This window comes from Equus asinus, chromosome 12, assembly GCF_041296235.1.
Source record: "Equus asinus isolate D_3611 breed Donkey chromosome 12, EquAss-T2T_v2, whole genome shotgun sequence".
Taxonomy (NCBI): Eukaryota; Metazoa; Chordata; class Mammalia; order Perissodactyla; family Equidae; genus Equus; species Equus asinus.
Window position 1 is genome coordinate 33,434,570 of NC_091801.1, and position 27,877 is coordinate 33,462,446.

Below are 27,877 nucleotides of genomic sequence, written 5' to 3' on the forward strand. Positions count from 1 at the left end.
ATAGATTGTACCTTTGGCGTTGCATCTAAAAAGTCATCGCCATACCTAAGATTGTCTAGATTTTCTCCTTTGTTGTCTTGTAGGAGTTTTATAGTTTTGCATTTTACATTTAGGTCTATGATCCATTTTGAGGTAATTCTTAAGAATGGTGTAAAATTTGTATCTAGATTCACTTTTTTGCACGTGGATATCCACTTGTTCCAGCACTATTTGTTGAAAAGACTCTACGTATTTTCTTACTAATTTCTTTTTTAATTAAATGGTATTGATTAAAGACCATGCTCTTAGACCTTTAAACCTTTGAAATTTGGCAGGATTTGCTAGGGGGCACAATATATGGTCAAGTTTTTGTAAATGTATTTGTGAACTTATAAATAATATAAATTGTAAGCCATCTATATTTGTACATATTGTTAATTTGCATACTCATATCCTTATTTTTTTGTTATGGACTGTGTGAAAGATTATAAAACCAAGTACATCTGGCATTAACTAAAATCTCTTCTTTGAAAATCAATAAGTGTGTGGAAGTATTATTGAATTGTTTAAGCTTCTGCATTAATTCTAAGAAAAATATTATTGTTTTATACCTACAGCGTATCAGAAACTAGTACTCATAGAGCAAAAGTAACTGGTATACAACCATCATTCATCAGTGGAAAGCCAGAGTTTAAAACAGTATTACTTGTCCCAAATCCTTTGTTTTCTCCAGTATATTGCCTGCCTCCTCAATATGTGTTATTAACACATCCTGTTAAGTGTTCAAGTGTACTTATCGGGGGATATTCTGGTTATATATTACTGCATAACAAACTACCTATACATGAATGTTCATAACACTGTTATAGTGGCCCCAAATTAGAAACAACTCAAATCCTCCAACCAGTAGATGGACCAACAAACTGGTACATCCATACCATGGAATACTATTCAGGAATTTAAAGGAATAAACTTCTGACACACGCAACAACTTGGATGGATCTCAAAGGTACTATGTTTAATGAAAAAATAAAAGTCAATCTCAAAAGATTGTACACTATATGATCTCATTTATACAACATTCTCAAAATGGAAACATTCTAGAGATGGAGAATGGATAAGTGGTTGCCAGGGAAGTGGAGAGTGGATCACACTATTTATGGTTAGGACAAAGAAGTTTTTTGTGGCAATAAAACAGTTCTATATCTTGATTGTGGTGGTGGTTATGCAGATCTATACATGGGATAAATTACATATAACTACACACACACACACATACACACACACAAATGAGTTCAGATAAAAACTGATTAACTCTTAAGTAAGATTTATAGTATATTTGACATTATTGTACCAATATCAATTCTTGGTTTTATTATTGTACTATAATTATGTAAGATGTTACCATTGGGGGAATCTGGGTGAAAGATTTACAGTAACCAATCTCTGAAACTTCCTTTGAGTCTGTAATTATTCAAAAATAAATAAAAAGTTAGAACAAAAAGTGATTGTCTAAATACAGCAGCACTACACCTAGCTGTATCCATGATGGATGTTCAATCACCCGTGCTTAAGACTTTGGGAGACTTGCCTCTTCTCTGTTTTCTCAACATCCCAGGTTGCTCATTTACCCTGAACTGTGGTTTCATAAAGAGATACTCATTAAACAGTATTCAATTTTCCTTTACCATTCTTGGAGTTTCATCACGGATTAAATCATAGTTTATGGTTCTATTTCAACTCGGTCATGAACTAAATTTGAATGTTTTAATAAATTTAAGAAATGTTCTGAGGATCAGCTTTCTAACCTCATAATCTGTAAGTACATTTCCAGTTCTACCTTGTAATGACTTCATGATTCTAGATATCCTTGCTTTGCCTTATTAGACTCTAACCTCCTTGAGGTCAGAGACCAAGATTAGTCCTTAAAAGCAATCTATAGTGTATCATTCTGCATGTTGAGGTGACCTACAAATACTTGTACAAACAGAAACTGGTGAGTTATGAGCTGTTTGCTTCTGTTCATCAGTCTTCTGACACCTGACTATGAAATTTAGAATTTTGACAATGCCATCAAAACAAGTGTTGAACAGAGATTATTTCTGACAAACCATTTTTTCTTACAAAATATGTTCATGTTTCTTTATGAAATATGCAAGAATTGAAAACGATTGAAATGTTATATCTTTATGTAGTACTATGAATCTTGTATAATTCTATGCATTGTAGAAATTTAAGAAGCTTTCAGCTTCTCTTTATTGGTTATATAACTAAAATTTTTACTAGTTTAGCAGAGCTAGTTGATATACTAATTCCATTTATTAAAATTTGACCTGCCTTGAACTTTCTTTCAAAATATCCTAGAAAATTACAAAACCACTGGTATTACAGTAACACATATATTCCTTTAACAATCCAATATAAATATATATATGTCTAATGGTGTTGTATAATGTACTGATTCAGTATCATGTTAAACATTTATTGCTGATTCACTTTATAACATGCTTTATTAAAAGTCATTAAAACTTGCAGCTGCATCTCATAATCACTTCCTAAATATAAAGACTCCATTTATAAATGATCTCCTTGTTCAAAATACTGCCATACAGATCACAAACTCTTTGTTAGTAGCCAGAAAGCTTTTATTCTTTACAAAAAGAAATGCTAAGTAATTCATCAGATGCCAAATCTTTTTTTTCCCCACATATCGGCCTTGTTCCAAGTGTTCAACTTCTATATTCATTAATAATAGCTATAATACAGTCTCAGATTGACGTTCAAAACTTTTATCTATTTGAGCGTCATCTTGATCCTAGGATTCAATCTCTTAATGTGTATCCTTGATAGACTTGAAAAAGCTCAGTGGTTTGGCTTAGCTAAGCACACTGAAGTGAAGCTCTTATGGAAATATTCTGGAACTACACATTAAAGGAAGAGACTGCATTTCATTTAGAGTTTTGTTATTTCTGTTCAGAAGAAAACAGCTTATGGGGCCTTTATGCGCTTGTAAAAATAATGTAAATTATTTCTAGGCTGCATTTAATTGATTATTTTATAATTATACTGCTTTTATACATATCCTCCTGAAAGCATTTCAGAGAGATAAAGTTTGGATAAGATTTAAGGAAATTTCAATTTGCAAAACAAAACAAAAAAAAAAGCATTGAATCGTGTGCAATAGAGTTACTTATTTGTCAAAGCAATTTCATTTATTCATTATCATGACTGATAAGCCTTCAGCATTTGTCAATATTTTTGACAGTATCTCCTAAAACAATGTAGGATAGCTGTGATTTATTCAGTAGAACAGCATGTAATATGTATCTATATATTGCTTAAAATATGATCCATGGGCAAAAGGAAAAAAATCTTAAAATAAATTTCCAATTGATATTCTAGGTGGAATATCAACAACAACAGAAAATAATAGTAAATAATAAAGTAGACATAAATCATTACAACTATTGGTAAGTTTATGGAGAAACACATGAAGGGTTATAACCAAAGAGTTGCACTTAGTAAGTTCATTTACATTTAAGTCAATGAAATTTATCGTTGGCAGGAAATAAATTATCTCACTACTCAAATAAGGCCAGGACAAAAAAAGTCAATGGTTCCTACATTAAAATTAAAGAAGGTGATTACTTCACAACAACACTATAACCAGATAATTCCTTGTGACCATGGATTGCTAACTTGCCTATCATTGCCAAATATACAGACAATGGTATAGGAATTGCATTCAGATAATGGTTGATAGCATTATCTACATTTTTCAAGGGTGGGGACACCTCATCTCCCACTCCCCTCCATCCTCTTCCACACTGATAAAGAGCTCCTACCCTCTTTGGCTTAGCCCAAGAGACTCACTGACTCAATGCCCCACAATGACTAAAATGTGATTCATTGATTCAAAGCAAAACTCTCATTAACACTCCAAACTATCTGATTCCATCACTGATGAGGGAATAAATCGCCCACCGTTTGGAAGCATATTAACTCCTTTGGATTATTGGGGAGACTTTTAGTACACTGAAAAGGTAATTTGCTAAATGGCACACTAGTAATTTAGAACACTTAATTGGCCTCCAGAAAGTAGATAGTTTACTCTTTTGGTACCAAGATAAAGCTAGGTAATTATCTGGAAAATTTGAGTGGTTTGAGATAGGTGTTTGAATATTAGACAAAACCAAACTTTTTGTTTGCCTGAACTCTCTGGAAATTCCAGCTATTCTGATAGAAGTGGCAGTGTCTTTGTTGGTCTTCTAGGTCACTCAGCTCAATGAGAGATAAAAAGCACTGAGGAGATGTAGATTGGTCTGAAGATCTCTTGTACTCACTTTTGTCTTCAGAAATTTAGAAAAATATGGAAATTTTACACAAGATATAAGGAAGAGAGGGCTAATAATGTAGATGAGAATATAAAGGAGGATATAATAAAAAAGAAATGATTATTTGCGATTAAATTCAGCTTTTCAAGTTAAGTCAACTCTATGTTACATATTACCAGTGGAGAAAAGTTAATTTTCCATCGACTAAAACCAATGAGTAACTACTTAATATTTTATATATTTTACATGATCAATTAAAAATGAATAAAAAACTAATTGAGGAACATAAGAGTTTAAACAGATCTCTTTCCAAGTATTATATATATCTCTTTTAGATTTATTGCATAACAAATGGTATCTTCTCTCACCAGACCTCCATCACCTCAGGCAAGACTAACACGACGCAACAAAGTATTCACATTCCCAGAATGCACTGTCACCAGATTCAAAATGGGGCTGAGAACTGGAAGTGACAGGGTAGATTATATTGCTTCCTGTTCAATTATAGTGCATTCATTTCTTAGAATGAATGTGGTCTTTCCTTGCCTTGTTCCTGTAGTTTAATCCTTGGGACCTTACAGTCTGAGGATTACCTCAACCATTTATCAGAAACTGTTCTCTCCAAGATGTTCAATGATCTGCTTTTGAGCAAACCTAGAGGCACTTGAATCTTCATTGCTTACACCTCCATGAAGCATCAACACTATTAAGAATCTATTTTTTTCTTGAAACACTATGTGTTTTCCCTTATACTTTTCTAAGTACTCTTTTGTGATCGTCTCTCCTCCTATTATTTCTTCCTTCCCAGTTGTGAGTGTTTTTCCTTCATCCTCTCAAATAGTTAAATGTATTTTCATAGCTTCAGCAATGATCTTAATTTGGATAACTCTGAGTTGGATACGTCAGGTTTTACCCTCTTTCTGACTAATGGTTCCTTCACCTGCCACCTGGCTGTTACATCTTTTTCACCACTTATTTGACATGTTCCAAGTCAGTTGTGACACCTTTCCTTCCAAAGACTAGCCTTTCACATTTATTCGCTTTAGCACCTCACACGTATCAAACACATTATCTCGTTTTGTCTCCTTTTCTTGATTCTTCATTTGTTTATTATTGGCATCACTTTTCATCTAATCATCCAGTTTTAATCCACTCATTTCTAACCTTGATCCTATTAGGTCAAGTTCTCGTCACCTCAAACATGAATTACTGCAACAGAATCAACACTGGTCTTTCCTGACTCACTTATGCTTCTAAAATATGACTTTCAACATGTGATTATTGTTTCCAAAAACCTCTGTATTTGTGTGAGATCACTGTCAAGATAATATGTGAGCCTTTCAAGATCCTTGAGAATCTAAACCTTTTCAGTTATTTAGTCAGGAAAAGTAAAAGTCAGTAAAATACAGTTGCTTGGTTTTTTTTTTTCATTACAATCTAAAGCAAATGAAGCATGTAAGGCATGAGAGGCAGTGCTTCTTCCCAAACACCTATAAAGTGTAGAAAAATATGAAATATTAACCTGAATCTTAACTTTGACTTCATTTATAGAGAATCATTTAACTCTCCCAGATCTCAGTTATCTCATTTACAAAACAAGAATGATAAAATCAGCCTCACAGTCCTGCTATGAAAATCACATGAGATATCCTAGAAGGGGCTTTTTAAAAACTGCTGGAATCATACAAAATGCCAGGGAATAATATTATGAATAGAAACTAAGGGAGAAAGTTAAGTTTCCTGGAACATATTTATTGGGTTCTATGAAGACTTTATAAGACAATGAAATACGCTAACTCCAACTTCAAGGGGCTTTCCAGAAATTTATTGCCATGGAAAGAAAACACAAAATGGAAAATAAAAACAAATTGATTAGGTGGGTAATAGGAAAATTTTATTTTTCTGTAATCACTTAAAAGGATTTATAGGTGGAGAAAATGATGGGCTTGGAGAGAAAAATGAAGAGTCTATTAGTTTGTGAATTTAATAAATTAGATGAACTTCCCTAATCTTATGTACCTTGACTCTAAATGTGCCCTATCATAATACTTCTTGCTTGTATTATCTATTATCAGTGGTGTAACATTTAGTCAATTATGCTAATTTGCTTTTAGGAGTTTTACTTCTTCAAGATTAAAGACCAGAGAAACAAAAGATAAACTGTCTAGCTAAACTAGAGAAAGCTTACTGTAAGATAAATGAGAAAAAATTATTTAAAACTGTTGGAAAAAAACCAAACATAGGAAAAAAAAGCCTATCTAGAAGGAAGTACTATTATCCACACTGGTCTCTTTTCTTACTCTGTGTGTCCTGTTGATATTACTCATTTCTGAGTAATAAAGTAAAAGAACACACAGAAAGCTTTGGTGCATTAATTACATTGAAGGTCACATTCTGAACATTTTATCTTAAAGTGTTCTTTCTTAGAAAAGCAAGCTTTTAGAAAGACACTAAGCCTATTAGCCAACTTCTGCTGAGTATTCCACCAAGAGTAGAAACATTAAATGACTTTGAAATATTTGGTAGATTCTTCAGTAATATGGACAATTGCTGTTCTTTCTATCCTATAATATATTCCTCGTTTTCCTTAAAACTGCACCAAAATTTGTATTCAGTAGGGTGGTGGGGGTTTTACATTTATTACACAGTAGTCAGTAACTGATTATTTTTCTTTCTGCTAGTCTTATAGTGACTCAAGGTTATCATCTGGGCTATTGTTGCTGCCACATGTAAAAAAGGAAAGAAAGATAGTGATGGGAAGAGATGCTGGAATAAAACACATTATGGAATATTATTGCTCTACCTTCACTCCTATTTATTCCACAGACTATTTTTTTCCCACAATATTTCTGACCATTCAAAGAAATACAATATCTATTTCATCTCAGTCATTCATTATTTTTTGAGATTTATTTCCTATAAACTTCTAAAAGATATTAAGATGAGATTTTATTTTGCCAAGTCATGATTTATTCTTCTACTTTTAGATAAAAACATAGGGAACTGGAAAAATACTCTGACGAAATACATCACTTTTGGTTTTTAACAAATGCCATTGAAATCAGAAAAGTAATAGTTCTGCAAGATACAGGGCACAGAAGGCATCTTGTGCACTGAGTCCATTTTGCTCCATGAAAATTTTTAAAAATTAAGTTAGGTGAAAATGGGGAGATTTCACACAAAATTCTGTTTTTAGTTCTCAGGTTTCGCTCTCATTGAGGAAAGCTGAGAGTCAGAAGCCCTCGTGAGAGGCTTGCTCTTTACAGTTTGCTGCAGGCCCCACTAGCCAGCCACACTCCTTAGCTCACCCGCGTAAGCCTTGCAGGCATTGGAAATTGCAATCCATGCAAAGAGATGCGCGTTCGGATAAGCAAACAGAAATGGATACAGTTGAGGACAAAGCATGAAGAAACCTAGAACTAGGTAGTGGTGAGCACAGGATGTCTGGAAAGACAATATAAAACAGAAGGGATGTATAAGAAATACTAACAGAACAGTTGTAAGACAGCCAATCAGAGCCACAATACTCAGACTGGCCTAAAAAGCTAAGTAATAACAAATACCAATTTGACTGATTTCCTGCTGTGTATATATGGTGCACTAGCCGTTCTCTATACCCTATAATATGAACTGTTCCCAACAACATATTGAGGCAGAAATTTTCTTTCACCTGACGTATGAAAATAAAGAGACTGAGAGAGTTTACATCCCCTGCCCAAGTTTGTGCAGTTAACGAGTCTCTAGACAAGGGTTCACATTCAGATCTGCCTCACCCAAGTCTGATGTACTTTCCACCGTTAAGAGTACGGGGACATTTTCAACATAAATAGTCTGAGGGAAGCAAAAGAAAAGCTTCTGAGCTCAACTAAACCTACAGGATCATATTTGCTTCTTTTCTCATGGGCATGATAATGATTTCCCAAGAGAATCAAGAAAACAGATGAGCTATTAAATTAAGGTAACGTGATTTACCCAAGATCACACGATTAGCTGATGAGAAAACCAGGTTTGACTCTAGACTTTGTATGTACTCATTTCTTTAACTATGCACACTATTTTCTCATTGACATTCTAAAATTTCTTAATCTCAGATACTTATTTCTCACCATGAATCCCTTTGAGATGATTCAAAGAGAATGCATTATTCTTTTAAAGAGTTTCAAGTGAGTAACATATTGTTAAAATTCTGGTACCATTTCTAAAAGATTCCTGCTTTCTTTTCATTTATTCAGTGAATTTATCAGGTAAGCATTTATTCCTTTAAAACATTAAATCTTCAGTTCTTTGAAATTTTGCGTGAATGCAATATATTTGCTAAATATAAATGTAGTTATAACTACTTAACAAATTTTAATTTTAAGAATTTATGCAAGTATGTACATTAAAGGTGATGAAGAATTAGCCACTATTCCAAAGCATTGATTTAAGATTCTTTTATTTAAAAATAAATAAATAACACTATTACACTTTAGCTTTGCTGATAATTTGAAGATTAAGTTCATGAAAGTCTAAAATGATCTTCTGACACTTCTACTTTCACATGTAGAATGTGCTAACAAGTTTCACAATGATAATTCAAAAATAAAATTCTTGGTCACATGACATTATTTTATGAACTTTCACTTTCTGCTTTTTTTCCATTTTCCTTCCATTGTTCTTTCTTTCCTTTTTCTTTTTTGGTAAAGGATAACAAATCAAACCAAAAAATTTGCAAAATTGTATCATTAACTAGGAAATTAATTTTCCATCTCTGGTACAGTTAAATAGGTTAGCCACAAATAATATTGAAAATGACTGTAACATCAAACAATAATTTAGATTTCCTGAACATACTACCAGTATGTTTTTAGTGATAGTCTAGAAATCTATACAGACCAAATGTTTTAAAATTACATTTAAAAAACATAGTCACTTTTAAAACTCCAACAGTCAAAAGAAAATAAGCAGTGAGATATTACTTAACTTCAGATTTCCTGGAGACGTCTATAAATAGAATCTAAGTTTAAGACTAAATCAAGACTATATTTTTACAGCATTTCTGGGGTATCCCCATAGATCAGCCCCATGTTCCCCACACTTCACTGCATTCTCACTAGCCAAAAATCAAATTAAAATGCTTTCTAGATGTGTTTTCAGATATCAAGTTTTAAAGCCCACTTAATCAGAGGAGTTTCCTGGTTGATATAATAATAAATATTATTCCTCCTTTATAGAGCCGAAAATTATGACACAAAGGCTGTCAAAATGAAAGTAGTTTAACTGAACTTGGGTCATGTTGACCTAGACTTGACCATTTGGTGTAAAACATGGTGTCAATTTTGAGCAATAAATATTTTTAAACCAGGTCCTGCCTTCATTGAAATATTTATTCCATTAATAGATATAAGAAATTCATGCTGGGCACCAGCCCGGCCCAGTGGCCTAGTGGTCAAGTACAGTGCACTCCACTTTGGTGGCCCAAGTTCATTTCCCAGGCATGGACCTACACCACTCATTGGCGGCCATGCCCACGTACAAAATAGAGGAAGATTGGCAACAGATGTTAGTTTAGGATGAATCTTCATTGGCAAAAATAAAAAAAGAAGAAAAAGCAAAGAAAGAAATGCATGCTAAATTAACAGGAAAATACTATATTCCCTACACTGAGAGTTAGTTTTTTTTCAAAGATTGACCCTGGGCTAACATCTGTTGCCAACCTTTTTTTTTTTTTCTTCTTCTCCCCAAAGCCCTCCAGTACAGAGTTGTATGTCCTAGTTGTAGGTCCTTCTGGTTCTGCTATGTGCAACACCACCGCAACATGGTTTAATGTGCAGTGCTAGGTGCATGCCCAGGAGCCCAAGTAGCAAAACCCCAAGCCACTGAAGCCAAGGGCACAAACTTAACCACTCGGCAACAAGGCCAGCCCCAAGGGTTCTTAAATTTAAGAGCCATGCCTGCCATATAGTAATCAGCAGAGACTTTTTTGATGCATGCTATTGGAGATTATTTATGATAATTCAAAGATATAGCACTTAAGCTTCCAAAACGCTCTCAAAAGCATCATATTTGGACCTTCTAATATTCCACAGATTAGGCATTCATTCATTCATCCCACAAATATTTAGGTGTCAATGATATATAAAGAATTATGCCTCAATTAGTAGGTAAAGTATCCCCTTTTGGGGAAGAGAAATTAAGTTTCAGTAGGTTGAGTGACTTGCCCAAGATCTAATGACCAGCAGTCCAAGAATCCTGACCTCTGGACTGTCAAACAGTGCTTGTCTTGCTACATCATGATGCACAACATGTTTTATACTGCAGTATGCTGTATCTTTCAACATAGAAGAGCACGCCATGGATAACTCATTCTGCTAAGCTAAACAGGAAGAAAATACCAAACAAGAGGTCTCTCTCCATTGGATGCTCTTCTATGACTCACTGTATAGGTTTCTGGGGAGGCGAGATGACTATAGAAATAATTTCTGGCGTACAGTGCACTTTTCTTCCCTAACGGCTTTACCTTGCTAATAGAACTGAATGAATAAGAGGGTTGCTTGCCTGCAATTTACATCTTTAATTGGTACAAAAATTAAAAGTTGATTACAGAAGACCTTTTTAAATTCCAATAATCATCATCTATTACTTTTACATTTTTTTGTAAATATGTGTGTAAGTTGTTTCAAACTCAAGCAAACAATTCCAACGGCAAACTGTGGTCATTCAAACCCAATATGATTTGGTGGTGTCAATAATTACACTAGAATATCAAATTAATATTTAGATGGTCTACACAAAAAGTTAACCAAGAAGTGTTTTTTATAATATTTTATAATTTAAAGATTGAGGCCAGAACTCCCTGTCCCACTCTTCATACACTATTCTTGTTAAAAGAAGAAAAGCCACTGAAGAGATTCCAGGGCTCATTTCTAATTATCCTCTGGTTCTAGATACACTTTACATTTTCCTCATTATGCCTCCTATTTCACTTTTCTCTTTTGCTTCTCAAATATAAGCAACAGCCAGCGACACTTAACCCTACCAACAAAACTTCCTCCCTCACCCCCGCAGAGAGAGGATGTTGAATTATTGTGTCTGGTCCTCCACAAATCTCATGCATCCTTTTTTGATAACAGGCCAAAATAACTATGAAGACAAACAGCTTGCTTTAATGGCATGGGGATGTCTTAAAATAAAGTACTGATCTCTCTTTAAAGATAGGTGATTCTGTCAAAAAAGGAGATTTGATTCTATTAGCCCACTTACTCCTTTTATTGGGGGGGGAGGGAAGCAGTTATAGATTAGCAGATAGGTAGTTGGTTTACAAAGCTCTGTCTCAATGTAACCACATTTCCCCAAAGATAAGGATTGACATGAACTTCCATGCACCTTGCCTGAGCTTGGAAAGATGAGTTAAAATTATTTACTTCTGTGACTAAACCTCCAAAGGGATAAAAGCAAAGGTAACTTTTACTTTGTGAGGTTTCAGCCAAACACAGGGAAAGCCTGCCCCCTTTCCCACTAAGAAGGTAACTGCGGTCACGTACCCACAGGCACCCTTCCTGGAACACATTCTCTGCTTTTATTTTATCCTCTGGTGATCAGAGAAGTCTGTCTATACTAATTAATTGACAACCAAAACAACAGTCTAACAATATGCTGTAACTCTCTTAAAACATGATTAATTATTCCATGTGGTAATTTCACTTCCACCCCTCTTAGAAAAAAATCAGGTTTCTCAGGAATACTGTGTAGGTCTCCTGGGAAGGAATCCAAATCAACGGTACATATTTTCCTCCTCAGATTATCATTTCTGACCTATGTAGGGCAATATAGCCCCCAAGGAACTCAATGACATGGATGCCTCTGCTCTTTTTCTGCAAAGCAAGCAGTCTCATGGTAAGTGGTAAGTGACAGTTAAGAATGATTTTTCCTCAGAGTGTAATTGCTACTCCCAGCCAATGCAAATCAAAGGCCCATCAGCCCACCAACAAATACCATCTCAACTGCTTCAGAGGACTTCTGTGTTGAAGTTGAGAAGGAGAGTAGATAAGAATATGTATTAGAGGTATTTTATTGTCAGTTATATATGACCTATGAAATTGAAAGGAAAACCTAAAGAACTGTAATTTTTCAAAGAGGCAAGAACAAATCCTTTCTACAGTGTTGGTTATGCATATAGGATCAAACATATTTACATGATTGTAAAAGTCCATCCTTGCAAGTGAACACTCTCTACTGAACTGAATGTGCTCATTGGAACTGATCAAGTTCTTATGTCAGGCATGGGCTATAAATTTGCGTAACTGCCTTTACCCAGTGAACCCTTTTTATTAAGGCACAGTGTTTATCAAGGTCATTGTGAAAGATTGTATTTTTAAAGCTCCAGGGGAAGACCCAAGAAATAAGAAACAACAGAAAATAGGTTTCATTAACAATTTAATGTTTACGGTTTGTCAAGAACCTATTGGCCCCTATCACTTTTTGGATTTCAGTGACAAATGTATTTTGTAGAACTAAGAAGCCAAAATGCTATTAAAACCCAGCCCTTCTAAAAAGGCACACTAAAGCTTCTCATTTTCTGCCTTCTGGCAGTTCTGGTTTGAGCAAGCAATCTTAAGCTTTAAAAGGGTGGAAAGATGATGCTAAGTAAAAATGAGTGTATTTCTTTAGGTAAGATTCTACAGGTGCAGGTATACTTGGGGGTTGGGGTAGAGAGAGGGATCAGGTATGTATGAGTACATGTGTTTGTTCCTGTGCATGGTTTGGCAAATTATAACCAGATAAAATATAACAGAAGAGCTGGTTAAACCACCTCTACTTGTAACTTTTTGAGTCTTGTATGCTCTATAACACAGACAGGATCACATTAAACTGTATGCATAAGGAAAAAAAAAACCCTCTTACAAAATGCCAGATTATATTAGTTTTGGAAAGAAATAAGACATACACAAATTCAAAAAGTATTAGATCAGCAATAAGAAAAACATCCAACTAAGAGTTTAATATAATTATATAAACCAATATATATTATTTTTAATATTCGTGTCACATTAGGGACTTGAGAGAAGTAAAATATCCAACTATTTTATTAAGCAAGAGATTTCCTAAGAACATGATGCAAGAACAGTCATTTAAAAATCAAATTGTTTATCCTTTCCTTAATAATACTATTAATAATCTTCCCATTAAAAGCTTGGGGGGAAAAGTCATTAGAGTTGTAAATAAGCAGAGATAGTATTTTCACTTACCTGCTAAGTAAAGTAATTAGAAGTCTTTCAGTTTCTCTAACGCAGGGTTTTGAGTAGATCTGGAACCTCGCCTTGCGAAGCTATTTCCAAAACAGTTGCAATTCTCTCATGAACATTTTGTTTATTTCAAGTGTGGGCCTTTGAGTGCTTCGACTCTTACTGCAGAGCCCATGATTTCTCAGAGCCTCTAGGAACTTCGACTTCACTCTTCTGCTTGCATTCCTCCCGGCCCCCTATAGAAAATTGTTCTTGAAGTTGCGGCCGAGAGTTTAATCTGTGAAACAAGAGTACTCCTCAGAGCCCTGTATGGTAGTCGTAGCAGGTGAATAAGGAGGGTTACATTTCCTCTATGAAGAAAGGGGAGGAGGATGAGAGGGTATTAGGAGGCACCGCCTTTTAGCTGCGAGGAGCAGGGAGCCCAGCTGCCCGTGGCGACGACAGTGGAGGCAATGACAGCAGTAGCGGCAGCGCAGTTCTGTCCCAGTGGCTACAGCCTGGTCCCGAGACGCTGTCCCTACCTTCGGGTGCTGAAGTATGGGGACTGGAACACTCCAGTCCGTCCCCAGGTCGCACTTTCCTCCACCAGCGAATGCAAAGAGCTTCCTTGTCTTCCAATCTCACCTTCTTCCTTTGGCGCTTTCTATTTTGATAGGAGTTAATTGGTTTTCCAAAATAATACTTTCATACTTATTTGATGGCAACGTTTCCTGACATTATTTGACGTTGGAGGTAGGAATCCGTGAGAAATCAGATTTGAGCCTCTCCTGACTTTTCAGTGGCCCTGAACGAGTTTCCTAATGCTGGAAATGAAAGGAAACACAGGCACAGGCGCGCGCGCACACACGCACGAGGAGGCGGGGGTGGGAGGGAGGAGTGGAGAGAATAAAAATAGATTATGTACCGTAGAAAATTCAGAGCTTCTTTGGGTCTCTAATTACATAAGATGGAAAGGGTTATTTTGGAAGACTCCGCAATCTTGATTACCAATTAGAGAGACCACATTTAAATTCGGAGAAGCCCTATTTGAAATTCCTAGATTAGACACAGTAAAGAGGTCATGGATTCTTCTTAGACCCTCTAAGCAGAAACGACAGGTTATGGTTAAAAAATAAAAAGAGAACGAAAGAAAGAAAAAGGAAAGAAGACATCTCGGTTCTGCTACCTTTTAAAACGCTGTTGAATTGATTCTGAATCATTGCAAAGCAGCTAAGAGGATCTAGCCGGATGCGGTTCGCGTGAGTGTCGGTGCTATATGGGAGTCTCATGAAATAGCTCGGCGAACCGGGAGCCTCGGCAGGCTGCATTCCCAGGGCAGTCAGTGCTCGAGAGCCGCCCACAGCCCAAGCTCCTGCAGGGGGGCGGGAAGAGGCTGATTTCACAAAGGAATTGAATAGGGAATGCATAAAGTCAGAGGGAGGGCTCGACCATCCCCGCCGTTTTAAAGCCAGATCAACGCCCAACCCACCCGGCCCATTGCCTGGGTTTTCAGCCCATTTTCCTGCTCGTCTGCCAAGCTACACCCTAGCCTCCCTAGCCTGGAAGCCTTGCAGGCTCTTCGTTCCTGCTCCGCTCGGTATAGTGTCCCCGTTCTGCCTGCTCCTCCTGATCCTAACAACCGACAGATACCCAGCTTAAGCGTTTGCGTGAGTGGTCCTGAGGGCGGTCACCGAGGGCTCCGCCACCCACTCTCGGCAGCAGGTGCAGATGCGAGTAGGGTGAGACAGAATTAAAACATACAACGTCGAAACTTTTGGGAAACTCATCAAAATCATGTCCATGAGGACCCTCGAAGGTATGTGTAGGAAAGAGTGAAAATGCAAGTCGTAACACAGCCCACCTCTTCAGGCACCGAATTTATACAGTGTGGATTTCTGCTCCAGGAGATTGCAGAGTTGGGAGGAAATTCGGAAAAGAATGACTAGCGGTGCCAGGGTGAAGGGAGTGCAGCGCAACATTAATTTCTCCACGGCAGTGGGATACCGGCTGACTCCGGTCTCTGGCCTCCCTTCCCTGCAAATTTCTCGGATTCTTCTTCCTCAGATTCTGACTGTAAAGGGGAAGTGGTAGGTGTAGTGCTTTCCTCCCACTCTTCGGTTAAGGATTAGAGCGTGCGCCAGCTGGGCTGTCACCATTCACTCGGGGGTGGGGATGGGGGCTGCTCTTCGCCTCCCGGAGGTAGCCTGCTCTCCAGACACCGGCTGAGCAGAGGCGAGCTAGGGGCACGTGGGAGGCGAAACGTGATTGAACCTGGATGACTTGGGAATGAAAATCAAACAGGCAGGTTATTTACTCACACCAAAAGTCTATGTTTTCGTTCGACTTTGAGCCATTTCGCTGCCGCAGCAATTCTTTAATTTCCCCAGAGTGGCCACCAGCCATCACTGCCCGCTCCGGGCTCTGGCTGGAAGAGGCCATGCCCAGTACTGGACTCATTTCAGGCTGAGAACGCTGTGTGGAGCTACACACGCAGGAGCTGTTCGCAGTGAAAAGAAGCTGATTATCAACTTCCTCTGACAGGCCTTTGGAACAGAGGTACTATTAAAAGATGTGAGTGAGTCTCTCTAACCTTGTCTGTTGAAACCATCAGGCCTCACCGAGGTACACAAACCTATTCACAATATTTGTTTCTTGAGGCTAATTTGGAAGGGTGTGTTTTGCTTTATGGTCCGTATGAAAATAGACGAGTTGCTCAGGATTGTGGCAAGTGAAGTTTCCCTTTTTCTTTAGACAAATATAGACAAACACATGCTGCTTCTTTCTGCACAAACAACTACGTGTCATCTGTACAAATAAGTTTCAGAAAGTGCCGGGGTTTTTGTTACAGGATGAAAAGAAATCTCCTGTGTGAGGGCTACCCTCTTCTGGCGCTACCCTCTCCCTGTCAATAAAGAGGCTTTTCTCCGCAGTATTTAATTCTGCGCTTCCGCCAGTTGATTTGATTGTTTAAATTACTTTCTCCGGAGATGTAGAGACAAGAATAATCACAGAAGTTTAACACACTAAACAAAAGAAGAGCGTTTAAATGAGGCACAGGGTTCAAAGGTGTTACTAATTAAAAACATACATACTTGATTATTCAGACCTAGGGAAACAGATTCTTTCTGAGCATTGACTGACGTTAATGCAGTGTCTCTCTCAATCTCTCCCTCCCACCCTCTCTCTCTGCCAGTAAGAGAAAAAGAAACAGTTGATTAATTTGATCTGTCAGTCCCACTAAGATAATGTTAGTTTGATGTCTTTTTTTAAAGAAGCAAAATCCACTCCATATTTTTCCTCACCAGGTTGTGTAACCAGTTATGGAAATTAAGATGACAACTAAATGCAGTCTAACATCTGATGATATAAATGAATATAAACGAAGTACAACAAAATCAAGGGACAAACTGAGATGAATCAAAGAAATATTTTAAGAAATTTCACCGTTGGAGCAGATTTTTTAAAGTTAATTTTGAACGTAAATTTTTATTTTACCATTATTTTAAACTATAAACGTAGTAAAATGTGAATGTAAATCATCAAAACAATACAGTATATGAAGCCTTATAGTCACAAGAAAATTTAGTACCCTAGGATGGTTACTGCAAACCTAAACCAGCTCATTCAGACTCTCTTGTTTACAAAACTAGGATACAATCCACATCCAGCCCAACCTTTACAGTGTAGGAATCTTAGAAAATGTATTAGTTTGTGAAACATTTTGGAAACATTCTGAAGTCCTTTGGAGGAAGGAGTTTGAACTGCAAAGCAAAACCTGCATACAATATGATCTAGAATAACCGTCACTGTGTATGAAATTCTGACCCTGGCCATATAACTTACACAAGCCTCCTAACTATTTTGAGCCATCTTGATACCGTATATAAAATGGTGACAATGTAATTTCTGCTAACCTCATTGAATTGTCATACACACAAAAAAACAATGTGTGTAAAGACTTCATATACCCTTGTGTATTTCTATAAAAAATAGGTAATATTATCATCTATGGAGTATCCTTTGGTCGCTATTTCTGCACTTCAATTTCAAAACTGTATAGGTAATTTAGGGTTTTTGTTTTTGATTAACATACAGTATTTTTCTAATTATTTCTGTGCTTCACTTCATGTATCCTTTTAGAGATAGGGCTATATGAGTTCAATGCCCACATCTGAACCCTTTTCAGTTCATGGTTTCAACATCCTTAGCATCATTTTTAGCTGTTTTTTTATTGTCTCTGTGGCTGAAAGTCAGTCTTGTTTGTGATGTAGTTTAGTTATCACTATGGGAAATTTTAATGCATGGTTTTCCTTATTGATTCTCTTATCCATCTATAATCCAAGCTGCCAGAGAGCAGTAATTGTGTGCCTTGTGAGTTCCCTTGCTTAAAACCGTACCCAGTGGATAGCAGGTGCTCAGTAAATGGTTAGTGGCTGACTGATTAAAATACTGATGCTCTGTAGCAATTGCTAAGAGTACAAAATTAAACAAAATATTGTCTTTGCTCTTCAAACCTGGGAAATATTTGTTGTTTACAGAAAAAAGAGCTTTAATACTGTGGTTACTTCTATAATAATGGCTTTTAAACAATGTGCTCATCCATTTTGAAGCGATCAAAGGTGTATTTTCAATATAATAAGGATTTATTTTTAGAGACATTCACCTTGTATGCTTCTATAATTATGTTTTTTTAGTATAATTAGCTAGATGGATATTCATGTTTAAAATTACAGAAATGATTCATAGTCTCGCAAAAACAAAAGTAAGGGCATAGGCACAGATTTTGTTTTAAACCCTCCCCTCATTCTCTTTGATCTACATTCCTTATACTTTCTTTATTTCCACTTAGGCAGAAAGAATAGGTATGTGATTATTTTATCTAGAAATGCATTTTCTATTGTAAAAATCAATACAATGCCTAAGAAAAGTTGGAAAATAATGAAGAAAACAGTCTGGCACATCCTTACCAATTGCATCACACTTTTAATGTATTTTCTTCTAAGCATTTTTTAATGTATCACCCACCTCCCATTAATTATCATGGTATACTTACAATTTTTACTAATCCTCCTAATTTGACATACTATATTAAGACTTTTCTGTGGTGTTATATAATCTTTATAGTCACTTGTAAATGCTGCATGTAACTCTCTTATGTGGAGGTAATATAATTGGTCACATCTTTATTTTATGACATTTAGTATATTTTCAGACTGTAATATTATTTATGTGACTAGTTTCAATGGATATACCTTTTCTATCATTTGCATTATTTTGGAGAGAAGAGTCGAAGAAATGCAAATAGTGGTTTAAAGTTGCTGCTTATTTCTATGGTTCATAATATATGGTCTGTGTATATGTGTGAGAGAGAGAAAGAAAGAGAGAGTAAGAGAGACAGTCTGAAAGAGAGGAAATTACTTGGCCTACCCCACCTTACCAGGGAGAATCATTAGCCACTAACCACATATACAAATATACTTGATAAATGAATCTTGTTATGCAGTTATTCTCTCCAGGACCCACTGTATGGAGTTTCCCATGTGACAGGTAGCTTGATTTCAAGTTAGTACATGTAATTTTTCCTTGTGACTCTCTCTGTGGGCTTATATTTGCAACTGCTTTTAGTTTCCTGTTTTCACGTCTTAATATGTATGTGTCAATATTACACACCTCTTGTAGTATTAAATTTTCAGCCTCTCAAGAGGATAACTGTCTGCCTCTTAGAGGTACACTCCCCAGTTCCCCAAGAGTGAATTCTGTAAATGCCACATTTTGTTAGTCCACCTCGAAAATGCCATTCAAGAGTGACAAAAATACATTCTCAGCCACGCTTCTCTGGGTGATGACCACTTAATATCTTTGAAGTTCTCTCCAAGGTCCCCCCATGTAAATTTCAGATAGCACATATCCTTTATTTTAAGTAAAATCACCTGAAAACTCATTCAGGTTTTGATAACAGACAGATTTTTTAAAAAAGAAAAAGAAGTAAACAGAAATTTTTCATTTCCTTGTTTTTTAATACTTACATATATTTATGTTTGAAAAAGATTGGAACCAAACACAATGCCAAAGGCAATGTAGGAAAATATAAATTTATGATGGATTCCAATAAATGTAGATTGTATGTGACATAAATATTGCTTTCCTTTTACACTGATTTGTTGCCTTGTCATAACTCCTTAGGTGAAAAACAAACCTCTGGCAGGGATTCAGCTATATGCTATGTCATAATCTATTTACGCAATAGATCGTGTAATAGTCTTTGATTCAGATAGACACATATGTGTAAAGCATATCTATCTACCTATCTAGTGAATTGATTGAATTAATATATTTAACTAATGACCTCCCTATATCCCTACTTTGCAATGAGACTTTGTAGTTTTCATAAAGAATTGTAATCTATTTCTCCACCCCTTGAATCAGGGTAGTTTTGAGATTTGCTTTTAGTAATAGAAGGCAGCAGTAGTGATGGTGTGTTACTCCCAAATCTGGCCATCAAGAGCCGCTGAACTCTTTCGTTCTCTTTTAGATCTTTTCCCCTACCATGATAACAAGGACAAGCCAACTAGAGGATGAGAAATGATATGGAGCATCTTGCGTCCTCTCAGCTGACACTATCCCAACCCAGTCATTTCCCAGCCATCCCCCAACTTGCCACAGACCCATCTGCAAGCCCACCTGAGATTAGATGATCTAGACTCATGACACTAAGTATGGGGGTAGTTTGTTTCATGTCAATAACTAACTGATACAATATATTTTATTTAGAGTCAAATGTCACACTTCCATGAATTCTTTTCCAAACAACCCAGTTGACTTAGAACATCCTTCTCTCTTGCTTCTATAATACTTTATTACTTATTTTTATTTTTTTTCTGTACCAAAATCAGTTAAGGAAAACTTAAAAGCCTAGTATATCATCCTATAGTACTTTTAATATTGAATCATAATTCCTTTTCTTGCTGTTTTAAGGTTTTTTAAAGTAAAGTGTGGGAATAGATTGACTCTCACAAACAGGCAGTCCAGAGAAGTAGGGTCAGGCACATTTGGATCCTGGAGCTAAAACCTTTAGTGCGACCATTGCTACTCCTTTGCCCTGTTCCTCCTCTGAGTTGGCCAAGTGTTCCAAACATTTAATGGAAAAGTGGGACATAGAGAGCTCCAGATTCCTATTATCTAGCAAACTCATTGGGAAAAACATTTATTGCTTACATATCTGTCTCACTAGTAAATGGACAATGGAAGAACACGGCTGGACTCTCAAGTAGTGAACACATGGACTGGTACATACTAGTGCCTCCCAGTCTATGGGATGTGTGCACATGCCTGTGTGTTGTCAGCACCCCTGGAAAATTCTCATGCCCAGCAACTTTCCACTACCTCAACTAAATCACAAATGTGTCTGACCCTCAGTTGCGGACTTCATGCTTCTCCCAGCTCATCTTGGAATTTTCCCTTCCTCGTCCCCCTATTTGGACTTGTGAAAATAGTATGTACACTCTGAACTCCAGCTAAACCCCTCTTCTAGGGGAAAATTGAGCAGTTCCCTCTACAAGCAGTTTCTTAAACTGCAGAACCTCATAAATAAAGGACAAACATATGTTTTAATCTTAGAATAAAATTTATTTTACAATGTGTGTGTGATTTAAGTGTTATAGTTTCTCTGTATAAACTATACAGAGAATAGTTTTTATGCAAAACATTTTTGCAAAAAAATATTTTTATGCAAAACAAGTATCCTTTCTTAACATTTTCATATTTCTATATTTTTATTAACACTCCTGGTTTAGTTGGAAATTTTATTTTTCTTTTTCTGTGAATACAGATCACCATGTTCAAAAGGAGTACTGAATCTCCAAAGTTGTACTAAGACTGCTGGCTGAAAACTCCTGTAATGTTTATGTACCATTTGTAATATTCAAAGTTTTATTCTTTAATCTTACTTATTTTTTTCTCCCCTCCTTCATTTCTACTCCCACTTCCTTCTCCTTCTCTTCTTCCTCCTACTTCCATTGTTGCTTTTTTCCTCCTTCTTCCTCTCTCTTTTTCCTCTTCTTACTCTTTCTCCTTCTTTTCTAGTTTATCTGCTATATCAAAAAGTATAGAATTATGCAACACAGTGATTTCATAACCAGTGATGATATATATGTGCAGAGCAAAATTGTTCTAGTTGTCTTCTGATATTCTCCAAAGTTATGGTAATAGCACACTTTCAGATCTTAAAGTTTCAAAGATCTTAATAACCAAGCTTTGTCTGTATAAGGCATACTCCTATTGTGAAATTCTAGTTGTCTAGAATAGATTTTTTTTGATACTCACTTATTGTGTACCTTCATCCCTTTATTCAATAATCAGTCAGCAAATGTTTTTGAGTAGCTGCTGTCTGCAGAACACCTTGCTAAGCACTTTGCTAGGAACTCCAACAGACAGTAGAGAAAAAACCTGTCCCAAGCCCTATGAGTTTATAATCTAGTGATAACAGTGTGCATAGCTATTCTTGAGGCTCCGTACAGAGCAGCTGATATGACTTAGGCGGCAAGACAATATCATACTACAATGAAACCATGTTGGGGGATTTGATCTGTGAAATATATCTAGGAGGGTGAGAGTAGATATGAGTTTGTGGATAAGTAGATGGATAAATAAGAATTATTTCAATTATAGAAAAAAATAAGACTTTAGTAATATTTCATTTTTATGAGGTTTCCTCCCAACAAAGGATATGGAAAGTGCAAATAACTTAGAAAATCAACCCACTGTAGCAGTGTGACAGAGTAAGCTTAATCTCTGTTTCTACCTGAGGGACTCTGAGAATTCGTTGCAGGCCACTAGGGCTCTTGTTTGAATAAAACTCTGTAAGACCCTTATGTGGTCAAGCAAGAAGACCATTAAGCATCTTATAAACCTGAGTTGAGGACCTGGGGATAGTAGATTACTCACTTGTCCCACTCCAGAGCACCAAGACATTGTGCAGGAGGAGTGCTGTCTGTAGGACATAAGATCAGGCTATTCTCTTTTCCAACACAGGTCTGGAAGTCTGGATCTCAGCACAGAAGCTGAAATTTTGAAAGGTCAAGATCACCCTCTCTCGGGTCAGAATATCTCTACACTAAGCTGCAAAGCCCTTTTCAGTCAGAGGTGCGAACTTCACCCTGAGTGATTCAGCACCTCATACTCTGAGAAGATGGCAGCCTTGGTGGTTGATGGAGGAGAAGTGGGGCCACCAGTGACACCAGAAGAAAGAAAGACTCATAGGATTGGTAGATAAGGTCACCTCAGTCTCCTCTAGTCATTGGTGATGAATGGAAAAGTGAAACTCATGCAGCTCTCCTTAGCTCTGTGAATCTGTCCCTGAAGAAAAAATGGCATCCCACCTCCTGAAAATGGCACAATGGGTTAGGCAGTTGGAGAACGGGCAAATAGCACAACAAATACAGGGGAAGTCTGAGGTAAGAAGATTATGACTGGAACTTCTTGTTTCCAGTAATAAGCAGTTTGGCCTTCAGATTACACTTAAAAAGTAAACAAACTAAATAAAGAAAACTTGAGAATTTCCAATTTACAGTTAACTTATGCCTTGAATAGTTGTGAAAGAATTTCTACCCAAAACAAGAAGTAGGATGAAAATATGTCTCAGTGTCTGAAAAGTTCAAGAAGTATATTGTATCTTGTTAAAATCTATCAAAATCATCATGTCTGACATAACTTTCTGTCTCTAATAATACAACTATCAAATTTCTAGAGAATATTTTGGGACAACTTAGCAGTGTAATAATGAAATGTTTTAGGACATTTAAAAAACCTACTTTTAATGACCATGGCATGGATCAGCATAATATTAACAACAAATGAAACCAAAGCATTTTAAAAGAAAGCTGTGTAAGTGCTGAGAATTTTAACTTTAATGCACATTCTTTATATTTGAAATCCTTTAATACTTTGCACATGTAAAGGAAATTTTGTATAATGTATTAAATATTTACTGTTTTGCCTGCATATATTCTACTTAGAGAAAAATTTTCATAAAGAAATCCCGGATATTGGGTGGAGGCTCCTTATGGAGTTTCTACATGTCTGGTGACAGTTTCTGTCCTTCATTATCTTTTCCAGGATGTTTGTATAGCAAACAGCCTTGGAAGATAAAGGTAGTACAGTGCCTTCCTCCAAGACAGAGAGAAGATTTTTTCTGACCAGGATAAAAATGACAATGTCTCCTTGTGGGGCAAAAATTGAGCAGGTTTGCTTGCAGCTCCTTGATAAACTGGAGATTTCCTAAGCTCAGAGTTCCTCAACTGTGCCACAAGCCCACTCTGTGTAGGGCATCCACCTCAGTCCACCCTTGCATCCCATCCTCATGGGACTCGATGGACAAGAGAAATTGATCTGAACATGAAACTAGTTCTGCTTGCTGTATCTTGAGTAATGAAGTCCTCTGTTTCTCACTCTTAAGTCTTGTGTCTTTTGCTAGCATGCATTAAACTGTGACAGGCTAACATATTAGCTTATAAGGTAAAATCTCAGATCCTTCATAGTTGTTGACACCAGAGAACAGAGAAGATAGCTGGAGAAGCCTCATAGTGTTACTAGGGATAAGGAGATTTTTCTCAGATAATGATGCTAAATCAGGCGAATCTGTTAATCTGGATCAATAGTTATTAGTTTATTTTAACCCCAATGAGGGAAGGAAATAAAAACAACATCTAAAGTGATTCATAACCCATACTAGAGATATGAAGTTAGGATTTTAAAATTTAATTTAATCTATTATCTTACTCAAATTATTAATATAAATCCAGAGGCAAGTTAGCTGGTGATATTAATTGATGCTAACTTATAGTGTTTTCAACTATCTGACCTCAGCCAGTACGGTTTTATCAAAAGCTTGGCTGAATTAGTCATTGCTGAACCTTTCTTAAATGTAGTCACATAATCTTTAAACATGAAGGCACCCAAGATTAAATCAATATGACTTCTATGACATGACTACATTAATGGGTTTTGGGTTATAATATAATATTGGCCACTATATATAATAACTAAAATGATTTATTCTATCTGTGCTAAAAGGAGAAAATGTATACCTAGTCATCTTAAAATTCTGTCTTTTACAAAATATTTATATCACATTTATACTCTTTATAGCAAAAAGTTTTTTTTTTTAAGATTGGCACCTGAGCTAACAGCTGTTGCCAATCTTTTATTTATTTATGTTTTTTCTGCCTTATCTCCCCAAATCCCCCCGGTACATAGTTGTATATCTTAGTTGCACGTCTGTCTAGTTGTGTCATGTGGGATGTCACCTTCAGGTGGCCTGATGAGCAATGCCATGTCGACGCCCGGGATCCGAATTGGCGAAACCCTGGGCCGCCGCAGCGGAGGGTGCAGACTTCACAGCTCCGCCACGGGGCCGGCCCCAGCAAAAACTTTGTGATAATGTAGTTTTTCACCTGCTGACCTTGTCTTCCTGTTATTTTTAAGAAGAATTAATAAATTTTACATTATAAACATGAACTTTCTCTCTGAAAAAAATGGAACTATATAAACCAGAGTTCGTATTTTACTTTGGACAATGATATATCAAAACGTATTTCATGTGGATGAGCACATGAGATGGTAAAGTAAGCCTGAACGTATCTAGAGCCAACAATGTAATCTATTATAAATTCTAAATAGAGGCTTAGGGGAACATCGCATCTTCCTAAATATAGGTAATCAGTAATTTGTGATGATACATTAAATTGGCATTTTGCCATATTGTTCAAATAAAGGAAAATAAGGAAGAGAAAATGTTGTATAATCAGACTCAATTTATTTATTGCATCTTCATTTCATAGCTAATCTGATTTCATTTGTTACCATCCGTCTGCAAAGAATTAGATTCTTAAGGTTTTCATGGACTTGCAACTTATTTAATATTTCTTCGGAGCAGATTACTCTCCTCTCTCCCAGACTTTACCATGGAAGGCCCTGTCCTGTTGGCCTGCATGAGTGCTGAGAAGCCCCTTCCTGTGCAGTTGTTTGTTTTCTTCTCCCTCTTTCTCCACAATTTCCATTTAATCTCCTTTGTAAAAGATGATTAAAAGTACCGAAAGGAGATGGAAATTTTCCATTAAACCATCCTGGCGATGGCGTAACTGAGGAGCTACGAGAATGAAATGAAGGGTTCTGATGACAAGACTATATCTAGCTTCTGTGAAACTTCAGGCTTTGAAAATTCTCTACCCAGACTTGCAGAATTCTGCTTTCTATACAACAGCATGGAAACAATTTTGCTATAATTATTTAACTTTGTTTTTCATTTTTTAATGGTCACTAGATAGGTATATCCTATATTTTTCCATTTTCCTTTTAACATAAAAGCTCCAGTCTCTATTTTGTTCAATATGATCCCCAGGCAAAGAGGGAATCCTGCTATCAATTCTAAAATAATCTTACCCAGGAAAATATCTTCATAAAATGATATAATAAAACCTTATTTATGATATGAGGTACCCGGAATAGTCATATTCTTAGAGGCAGAAAGTAGAACGGTGGTTACCAGCGGTTGGGGGGAAGGAGGGATGAGGAGTTCTTGTTTAATGGGGACAGTTGCAGTTGGGGATGATGAAAAAGTTCTGGAAATGGATGATGGTGATGGTTGCACAACAATGTGAATAGACACTGTCACTGAATTGTACACTTAGAAATGGTTTAAATAGTCAATTTTATCTTATGTATATTTTACCACAATAAACTAAGTAAAACTAAACAAAGCAACTTACTCAATTTCTAAAAAAAGAAGATATTCCCCTTTTCTCTATTTGGCTTCCTTCTATAAAATACTGCATAATTTTTGTAAGCTTTCACATTTTCTATCTGCCCCAACACTGTATAATGCACTTATTTTATTGTGCTTTTATATAAACTTGAAAGAGAAAGAAAAACTACTTTTACTCATTTCCAACTTTTCATTTTCATGAATTCCAGCCTATGTTATCTTTTTAATTCAAAATGTGTGGTCATATCAGTATATTTCTTAAAAAAATTTTTATTTCCTTATTTTCATTATCTCACACCATCAACTTCAGCCAGAATTTCAACTTGTATAAATGTGATCTTTTAAGGGAGAAGACACATGAAAAAAGAATTAGAAAATACGGACTATAGATGGAAGGGAGAGATGTAGAATTGTAACAGTCTGGCATTTCTAAGGAGGCAGAGGAGGAAAAACAACCTTTCTGTCTACCTTCTTAAGTTCAGTGGCTGGGCCTGCTAATTAAACTGACAAAAAACAGATTAACAGGAGAAAAGGTTTATTTTACATACATATGGGGGCCTTCACAGAAAAGAAGTGAAAACCCCAAGAAACCATTAGACCTGGCAGCTTATATGCTGTTTTAACAAAGGAAGATAAATTGTGGAGAAGAGACCAGACAAAGGAAGAGAAGTTTGGGCATCTAGGGGTGGTAAATTTTGGGAACATAAATATATGGGGGAAGCTAATGGAAGATAAGAGTTATTTAGCAAGGTTTGTTTATAGAAACTCAAGTCAGTGAAGTTTCCAGTGATGAGAGCTCTTTCTTGATTAAGACTTGTTCTCCTCAGTCAAAGACCATATGATCTCACTCGTAAGTAGAAGATAAAAACAACGACAAACAAACACATAGCATTGGAGATTGGATTGGTGGTTACCAAAGGGGAAGGGGGGAGGGCAAAAGCGGGGATTAGGCTCACATGTGAGGGGATGGACTATAATTAGTTTTTGGGTAGTGTAGGGGAGGAAGACATTTCCTCTTCCCAAATGGGGGTTCGTCTGGCCGGAGAACAAATTAAATTCACATGAGACAGAATAGCAAGAGAAAATTAAACAAAGCTTTATGAGGAACCATGGCCCGGGGCCTTTCTTCCCGAAGGAAGAAAGGGCACCCAAGAAGTGGGGTGCACATACTGGTTATATACCCCCAAACAGGGTGTTTCACATGTGATTGAAATGTCCCTCCCACAATCACAAGATTGCCCTGTCAGCACAGCGCTTGATGGACACAGCAGGTAGTGGTCTGCTGTCTCAGAGGGCATAGCCGGAGCCAAGTCGATTGTCTGGAGCTGGGCGGTCACAGGTGAGTGCCACAATCAGTTCCTAGCCTAAGGAAAGATGCTTAATCCTTAAAGAAATGCCAGTGTCAGGAGGGGGAGGGAAGTCAGTTACAGGAGGTTACCAGAGAATAAATACACAATAAAATGCAGATTTAAGTCCTTGCCTTTGGTATTGATTAAGAGTTTCTAGAGAGAAGGTTGTCTCCTTTCTTCTTCCTGGTACAGAGAGGGAGGCACCTTTTACAGATAGAGATTTACCTTACAAATGTAAATGTGTCCTAACAA

At 36.6% G+C, this 27,877-nt stretch overlaps 1 protein-coding gene and 1 long non-coding RNA gene across 3 annotated transcripts in view; one reads left to right on the top strand and one right to left on the bottom strand.

Moving 5' to 3' along the window:
- Positions 1–14,857, bottom strand: part of SNTG1 (syntrophin gamma 1) — an 852,347-nt gene extending 837,490 nt beyond the window's left edge. The window contains exon 1 of one of the 2 annotated variants that reach the window (XM_070481301.1): positions 13,541–14,857. The gene's annotated coding sequence lies outside the window, so the exon portion shown is untranslated. The remainder of the gene's footprint in view (positions 1–13,540) is intronic. The other variant, XM_070481302.1, reaches the window with a different exon arrangement.
- Positions 14,858–15,729: 872 nt separating this feature from the next.
- LOC139039900 (uncharacterized) lies at positions 15,730–25,056 on the top strand. Its single transcript, XR_011493223.1, has 3 exons — positions 15,730–16,072; positions 22,547–22,968; positions 24,826–25,056. It is a non-coding gene; the product is annotated as an uncharacterized lncRNA (long non-coding RNA).
- Positions 25,057–27,877: the final 2,821 nt, after the last annotated feature.